Source organism: Arachis hypogaea, chromosome 13 (assembly GCF_003086295.3).
Source record: "Arachis hypogaea cultivar Tifrunner chromosome 13, arahy.Tifrunner.gnm2.J5K5, whole genome shotgun sequence".
Taxonomy (NCBI): domain Eukaryota; kingdom Viridiplantae; phylum Streptophyta; class Magnoliopsida; order Fabales; family Fabaceae; genus Arachis; species Arachis hypogaea.
The window spans coordinates 117,393,724-117,401,434 of record NC_092048.1 but is presented as its reverse complement, the minus strand read 5'-3'; the positions used below and the strand labels follow the sequence as shown (position 1 = coordinate 117,401,434).

The window sequence follows — 7,711 nt, the reverse complement described above, 5'->3', positions numbered from 1 at the left end:
TTTAAGGACTAACACTCCTCCACTATCAACAATTCAAACTCTATCCCTCTTGATAAGTTCGAATTCTTCTCTTTCTACCTCCTCCTTCTATTTTTATTTTCCTCTGACACCTCAAGGAATCTTTATACTGTGACATAGAGGATTCCATACTTTCTTCTTCTCTCTTTCATATGAGCAGGAGTAAGGACAAAGACATTCTTGTTGAGGCTGATCCTGAACCTGAAAGGACCTTGAAGAGAAAGCTGAGAGAAGCTAAAGTACAACTCTCTGTAGAGGACCTAACAGAGCTTTTCAAACAAGAAGAAGCCATGGCAGCCGAAAACACCAACAATGCAAGAAAGGTGCTTGGTGACTTTACTGCACCTACTCCTGACTTCTATGGGAGAAGCATCTCTATCCCTGCCATTGGAGCAAACAATTTTGAGCTTAAGCCTCAATTATTTTCTCTAATACAACAGAATTGCAAGTTTCATGGACTTCCATTGGAAGATCCTCATCAGTTCTTAGCTGAATTCTTGCAAATCTATGACACTGTCAAGACTAATGGGGTTGATCCCGAGGTCTACAAGCTTATGCTTTTTCCCTTTGCTGTAAGAGATAGAGCTAGAATGGTTGGATTCACAACCTAAAGAAAGTCTAAAATCTTGGAAAAAGCTAGTTAATGCCTTCTTGGCAAAGTTCTTTCCACCTCAAAAATTGAGCAAGCTTAGAGTGGAAGTCCAAACCTTCAGACAGAAGGAAGGTGAATCCCTCTATGAAGCATGGGAAAGATACAAGCAATTGATCAGAAGGTGTCCTTCTGACATGTTTTCAGAATGGAACATCATAGGTATCTTCTATGATGGTCTGTCTGAACTGTCCAAAATATCATTGGACAGCTCTGCTGGAGGATCTCTTCATCTGAAGAAGACACCTGCAGAAGCTCAGGAACTCATTGAAATAGTTGCAAATAACCAATTCATGTACAACTCTGAAAGGAATCCTGTGAATAATGGGACAAATCAGAAGAGAGGAGTTCTTGAGATTGATACTCTGAATGCCATACTGGCTCAGAACAAATATTGACTCAACAAGTCAATATGATTTCTCAGAGTCTGTTTGGAATGCAAGCAGCAACAGGCAGTACCAAAGAAGCTTCATTTGAAGAAGAAGCTTATGATCCTGAGAACCCAGCAATGGAAGAGGTGAATTACATGGGAGATTCCTATGGAAACACTTACAATCCTTCATGGAGAAATCATCCAAATCTCTCATGGAAGGACCAACAGAGGCCTCAACAAGGCTTCAATAACAATAATGGTGGAAGAAACAGGTTTAGCAATAGCAAGCCTTTTCCATCATCTTCTCAGCAACAGACAGAGAATTCTAAGCAGAGCCACTCTGACTTAGCAACTGTAGTCTCTGATCTAATTAAAACCACTCAAAGTTTCATGACTGAAACAAGGTCCTCCATTAGAAATTTGAAGGCACAAGTAGGTCAGCTGAGTAAGAAAGTTACTGAACTCCCTCCTAGTACTCTTCCAAGCAATACAGAAGAGAATCCAAAAGGAGAGTGCAAGGGCATCAACATGGCCCACACGGCCGAACTTGGAGAGGAGGAAGGGGCAGTGATCTCCACTGAGGAAGACCTCACTGGACGTCCACTGGCCTCCAAGGAGTTCCTTCATGAGGAACCATGGGAATCTGAGGCTCACACTGAGACCATAGAGATTCCATTGAATTTACTTCTGCCATTCATGAGCTCTGATGAGTATTCTTCCTCTGAAGAGGATGAGGATGTTACTGAAGAGCAAGTTGCTAAGTACCTTGGAGAAATCATGAATCTAAATGCCAAGTTATTTGGTAATGAGACTTGGGAGGATGAACCCCCCTTGCTCACCAAAGAACTGGATGACTTGACTAGGCAGAGATTACCTCAAAAGAGACAAGATCCTGGGAAGTTCTTAATACCTTGTACCATAGGCACCATGACCTTTGAGAAGGCTCTGTGTGACCTAGGGTCAAGTATAAACCTCATGCCTTTCTCTATAATGGAAAAGCTAGGGATCATTGAGGTACAAGCTATAAGAATCTCATTAGATATGGCAGACAATTCAAGGAAACAAGCTTATGGACCTGTAGAGGATGTCTTGGTAAAGGTTGAAGCCCATTACATCCCTGCTGATTTCATAATCTTAGAGACTGGGAAGTGTGTGGATGAAGCCATCATCCTTGGCAGACCCTTCCTAACCACAACAAAAGTTGTGATTGATGTTGACAGAGGAGAATTAGTCCTTCAAGTGAATAAGGACTCCCTTGTGTTTAAAGCTCAAGGATCTCCCTCTGTAATCATGGAGAAGAAGTATGAAAAGCTTCTCTCAATGCAGAGTCAAACAAAATCCCCACACTCAAACTCTAAGTTTGGTGTTGGGAGGCCACAACCAAACTCTAAGTTTGGTGTTGAGAGGCCATCATCATGCTCTGAGTATCTGTGAGGCTCCATGAAAGCCCACTGTCAAGCTACTGACATTAAAGAAGCGCTTGTTGGGAGGCAACCCAATTTTATTTATTCTCCATTGTTATTTTATGTTTTTTGTAGGTTGATGATCATGTGAAGTCACAAAAACAATTGAAAAAAAAAGAAGGAAAAACAGTATTAAAAATAGAACACCCTGGAGGAGAAACTTACTGGCATTTAAACGCCAGTAAGGGTAGCAGAATTGGCGTTAAGCGCCCAGTCTGGCACCATTCTGGGCGTTTAACACCAAAAATGGGCACCAGACTGGCGTTTAACGCCAGGAATGGGCAAGAAGCTGGCGTTAAACACCAGAAATGGGCAGCAGCCTAGCGTTTAACGCTAGGATTGGCAGAAAGGGGCATTTTTGCACGCCACTTGGTGCAGGGATGAGATATCCTTGACACCTCAGGATCTGTGGACCCCACAGGATCCCCACTGATGCATTCGCATATTTACCATTTTAACTAGTTAGTTTAGTTAGTTTTAGCTTAATTTCATTCACTTTCTTTGAAATAAATGAGCAATTTTGTGAGTTTTTCATCCATGCATCCATGAACCAAGAACTAAGTGAAATTTGGCATAATTCATGCAAATGACTCAAGGAGTTTATATATAAGTTGATGTAAATGATTCCCTTGAAAATTATTGCATAAGATGGCAAAACTTTGAGGGAAATTCTTTGGTTTATGGTAGGTGATGGAGCAAGGAGGAAGAAGGGGCGTTGTTGGCTGCGTGTTTCAGTAACAACTCCAGCAACAATGCCCAACAAATCAAGCTGCCAGGGAGAAGAAGGCTTGAGCGTTATTCCTGGCGTGTTTAGCCAATAACTTGGGCAACAACGCCAGGAAATCACCAAAGAAGAGGGATGCACGTTGTTCCTGGCGTGTTTTGCCAATAACTTGGGCAACAACGCCAGGAAGCCACCAAAGAAGAGGCATGAAGCCACCAAAGAAGAAGGATGCACGTTGTTGCTGCCGTATTTTGCCAACAACTTGGGCAACAACGCCAGGCAGCCACCAGAGAAGAAGGATGGGTGTTGTTGCTGGCGTGTTTTGCCAACAACTTGGGCAACAACGCCAGGCAGCCACCAGAAAAGAAGGATGGGCGTTGTTGCTGGCGTGTTTTGCCAACAACTTGGGCAACAACGCCAGGCAGCCTGACCTTGCCCTCTTCAAAGGAGTATATCTTGAGCTAGAATACTCCAAATGAGGTGATTTTAGTGGCATTGGAAAGTAGACATCAAGAGCTTTCCAACCATATATCATAGTATGAGATTGGAGTTCATTTGAAGACTCAAAAGCTGGCTTTATTTAGAGCCTCAGAGACTAAGGGCGTTGTCACTGGCGTGTTCACCAAAAACGCCCAGGCAGCCTGACCATGTCTTCTTCAATGGAACATAACTTGAGCTACAGAGATCCAATTGAGGTGCTTCCAGTTGCGTTGAAAAGCTGACATTCAGAGCTTTCCAACCATGTATAATAATCTATATTGAAGCTCAAAATTAAAGCTCAAACAAGAGTCAACTTTGGCCATCAAAACTGAGTCATGTGTTTGGCAATAACTTAGGCCAACAACGCCCAAGCCTGGTGTCCAGGATATTCAATAGCACGTTGCCAATGTGCTGTGAACTGGCATGTTTGTCAGTAATTCCCAATTGGGCCAGAATTGATGAAGACTTGCTCTGCTCTCTTTGCTCTCTTCAAAAGGGGAATACTTCCATTCATTGGACCAGGAACTTAACAAAGGAAAAGCCCACATTGCTAATCCAATTGAAGATCTCCAAATGAGTCTTAGGACTAGTATAAATAGAGAAGGAGTTTGTACTTTAAAAGGGAATTTTTTTTACTTTTACTTTTTAGACACTTTTACTATTACACTAGCATTTTTACTTTTTTTTTCTACATCTCACCCGTCTTCTATTTTGTTTTTCTTGCAACTTTGAATTTCAGTTTTAAAAGGAATACTTCTTCTTCTTCTTCTTCATTATTCTCTACACTTAGTTTAATTTTTAACTTTTACATTTATTGTTGAATTTAGAGCTATGATTCACTAAACCCCACCTTCATTAGGGGGAGGAGCTCTGTTTATTTGAATGGGTTGATAATTCTTCTTTTCTTTCTCAATTCAAGTGGTTCATCCAAGAGGAAACTCTTGTTCTTCAAATATTCAACTACATTCGAGAGAAGGGTTGAATCTACATGAATTATATGGTGAACTTGAGAAAGGAGCCATGTAACTCAGTTTAGAGTTCATCCTTTCATGATTTCTTTGATTAATACACTTTGGGTTGATATGTGAGATGTAACCTCCCTTAGTTGAGATCCTGGAAGTTGTGTGGCCTTGGATTAGAAGTTGAACTTCACCTCTTCTCATGACCAATTAGATCACGAGAGTGGCAATTGATTGTGTTGAAGAGAAATTGAATTGTCAAGAGATTGGGATTCAATTATTCACAATCCGCCATGGATCTATACCCATGATTGAGAAGGAATTGAGTAACATCAATTCATGACAATTTACATCTCTAATCCCTAATGATCCCTCCATCATTAATTCTCATCTCTTTTGTTCTTTAGTTCTTTGAATGCTCACTACCCAATTCCCTTTTACATTCTTGCAATTTATCATTCTTGCCATTTACATTCTGTTTCTCTATTTCTTGCAATTTACTCTTCTACTCTTTAAAATTCTGCAATCTTTACTTTCTTGCAATTTATTTTTCATGTCATTTAAGTTTCTTGAAATTTAAGTTTCAGTTATTCACTTTCATTTTCTTTCTCTATTCTAGTTCTTTAAATTCCTTGCCATTTAAATTTTTGCAATTATGTTCAAAAATCACAAATCTCATGAAATCAAAACCATGTTTTCTTAACTAAATATACCATTTAACTAAAGTTGCTTAATCCACCAATCTCCGTGGGATCGACCTCACTCTTAGTGAGTTTTATTACTTGATACGACCCGATATACTTGCCGGTTGCGCGCTAATTTATAATTTTCGCGTATCAAGTTTTTGGCGCCGTTGTCGGGGATTGGAAAAGATTGACAATGATTACGTGAATGGTAGTTTAGATTAAGTATTTTTCTTTTCTTTGTTAAAGCCCACTAACTGTTTGATATTTTGTTTCGCTAACTGTAACTTTACTCTAGCAATAGAGTGTTTCATTTGTGTTGTTGGTTTGTGTGTGTTTGTGTATGTCAGAGGCAAGGAGATTTGATCCTGAAGATGAGAGAACCCTTCGAAGGTTAAGAAGAGAAGCAACAGGAAAAAGGGTCATTGGTGAGGAGGATTCAGAAGGAGAGGACTAAATCATGGAGGGCAATTCGCATAACCCCCCTGAGGGAGTTGCCAACAATAACAACCCACCTCAAAGGAGAGTTCTAGCTTCTTACACTTTCCCCAATCCAAGACACTGTGGGAGCAGTATACTCACTCCCAATGTTCATGCACACAACTTTGAATTGAAGCCTCAGCTTATCACTTTGGTGCAAAATAATTGTTCCTATGGAGGAGGTCCCCTTGAGGATCCAAATCAACACCTGTTTATTTTCCTAAGAATATGTGAAACTGTCAAGACAAATGGGGTGCATCCAGATATTTACAAGCTACTGTTGTTCCCATTTTCTTTGAGAGACAAGGCATCTCAATGGCTGGAGACATTCCCCAAAGAAAGCATCAACACTTGGGATGATTTAGTGAATAAATTCCTATCTAAGTTCTATCCACCTCAGAGGATTATCAGGTTGAAAACGGAGGTGCAAACATTCACTCAATTAGATGGGGAGTCATTGTATGAGGCATGGGAATGATACAAAGCTCTGATTAGGAAATGTCCACCTGAAGTGTTCAGTGAATGGGATAAACTCCAAAATTTCTATGAGGGGTTAACTTTGAAATCTCAAGAGTCCTTGGATTACTCCGCAGGAGGCTCACTACAATTGATGAAGACAGCTGAGGAAGCCCAAAATCTCATAGACATGGTGGCAAATAACCAATACTTCTATGCTCATCAGAGGCAACGCCAACCCGTTCAAAAGAAGGGTGTGTTGGAACTAGAAGGAGTGGACACAATCTTGGCACAGAACAAGTTGATGCACCAACAAGTCCAACAACAAATGAAAATAATGGCTAAGAGAATAGATGGCCTCCAACTAGCTTCAGTGAGCACAACAAATCAAGCTTCAATTGAATGGGGTCAAAATGAAGCAGGCAATGTTGAGCAGCAACAAGAACAGGTTCAATACATGCAAAATACCTCAAGTTCATCTCAAAATGACTTCCATGGTGACACATACAACTCATCCTGGAGGAATCACCCCAACCTGAGATGGGGTGATAGTCAAAACTATTGGCAGAAGAACAACAACTCCAACTATTCCCGCAACACACACAGCCAAAATCACTCATCTAACAACACTAACCAATACAAGAAACCACAAAACACATATCAACCACCTCACAACAATCCATAAACTCATCAAAATAACTTTTCCGCACCAACATCCAACCCACAAAATTACCACACCAGCCCTGCAAACAACTTCCAGCAACAACAATCTACCTCCATCATACCACCAATTGACCATCATGAAAATAGGATTTCAAGTCTTGAGACAGCCCTACAAACAATTGTCCAATCCACTCAAAACTTGCTCAAAGGGCAAGAGAGATATGAAGCTACCATGAAGAGCCTTGAACGGCAAGTAGGACAATTGGCCAAACAAGCTGAACGGCCAACCAACATCCTCCCAAGTGATATAGTACCCAACCCAAGAGAAGAATGTAAAGCTCTTCAGTTGAGAAGTGGCAAAGTACTCGGAGAAAGTTCTAACAAGAAAGCAACAAAACTCAAAGAGCAAGACACGGTGGATGAGCAAGATAAAGAAAAGGCATCAACGCCTCAAGAAAGCAAAGGAGATGAAAAGCCACAAAGCAAGACACCTACTCAAAACAGCCACCCCAACAACAAGGAGAATGTGAAGCCATAGCAGGAGAACAAGAATGAAGGGGTGAAAGCCTATGTGCCCAAGCTTCCATACCCAACCAGGATACACAAAGGAACGAAGGATCAACAATTTCCAAGGTTCTTGGAAATCTTTAAGAAACTTGAAATCAACATTCCATTGGCAGAAGCTTTAGAACAAATGCCATTATATGCAAAGTTTCTTAAAGAATTAATCACCAAGAAGAGAAGTTGGCAAGAGAAAGAAACA

General features: G+C 40.7%; 1 non-coding gene across 1 annotated transcript; it reads right to left on the bottom strand.

Annotated features, from left to right (window-relative positions):
* Positions 1-702: 702 nt before the first annotated feature.
* LOC112738895 (small nucleolar RNA R71) lies at positions 703-806 on the bottom strand. Its single transcript, XR_003169846.1, has one exon. It is a non-coding gene; the product is annotated as a small nucleolar RNA R71 (small nucleolar RNA).
* Between the last annotated feature and the right edge of the window lie 6,905 nt (positions 807-7,711).